Below are 1,127 nucleotides of genomic sequence, written 5' to 3'. Positions count from 1 at the left end.
TTTGCATCAGAGTAAACTTTCCGAGACAAAATGGAACTCAAAACTCGAATGGAGTCCCATAATTCCATTAGTCTTATTAATTTTCTAGTGCAGTAAATCCCTCCCTTTGATGATTTGCACAGAAGGTCAGTGAGAGATCACCCTCTTTCCAGCTTCATTACGAATGGCGTCGTTCCTTTACTGGCAATGTGACTCTTGCCTCGGCCTGATTTTACACCTGGGCCCATGGGCGAAGCAGCCTGAAACGTGGCTTTATCCTTTTGTTGTAAATCGAGTTCCAGTATTTAAAATGCATACAAATCACTTGTCATATGAATGAAAGTTGTCTGTTACGATGTTACGACGGTTCATACAGGTTACTGGGTTCTATAATTTCTTTATCAAGAACACCGACATGCATCAGATATTAAGGCAAGAACGAGGGACCCAAAAAGCTATTAAAAATGGCAAGCAGAATTTACAGCTGCATAAAAAGTCCTTACAGACGTTTTTTTTCATAGCTTATTCATATGTATTTCGTTCATAGTGCTCTGTGATTAGTTATATTTGCCAATCTGATTTTATTAGATATTCGCTTCAGACCAACTGCCATTTACTTCCTCTTAGTGAATACCTAGACTTATCTATTAACGTTACTGAAGGTGCACTAACGAATATGTGTTCCTCAGAGATTTTTCATTCAATGCTTTCACTTTCTACGGTACGAGACGTATCAGTATTTCAACGGTACCTGTTCAGCTTTGATACAAACGATGTAAACCGCAAGACGAGTCAAGGTCGCCATGACTGTTAATGAATTATGATAGCACGTTACATTTCACTTAATGAGTTGCTCCGCACATTTCAAGCTCGCTAATGATTATTTTAACATACCCAGCACCGTATCATTAGAGTGAACTAATACGCTACTTAGTAACCTTAAAATTTTCGTATCCCCGACAGCTTACCTGAATGATATGAGTCAGTTCATATACATATTTTCAGTATGTTCAGATGTATTTCCTTCATAGAACTTTGTGATTAGGTTTTATTTACCAACCTGATTTGACTAGATATTCTTTTGAACCGATCTCGTTCATGGTGTACAAGTTAAGTGAAAAGAAATGGGAATTTAATATTCACGTAGT

Source organism: Penaeus monodon, chromosome 24, assembly GCF_015228065.2.
Source record: "Penaeus monodon isolate SGIC_2016 chromosome 24, NSTDA_Pmon_1, whole genome shotgun sequence".
NCBI classification, from domain to species: domain Eukaryota; kingdom Metazoa; phylum Arthropoda; class Malacostraca; order Decapoda; family Penaeidae; genus Penaeus; species Penaeus monodon.
This window is presented reverse-complemented; position numbering follows the sequence as displayed.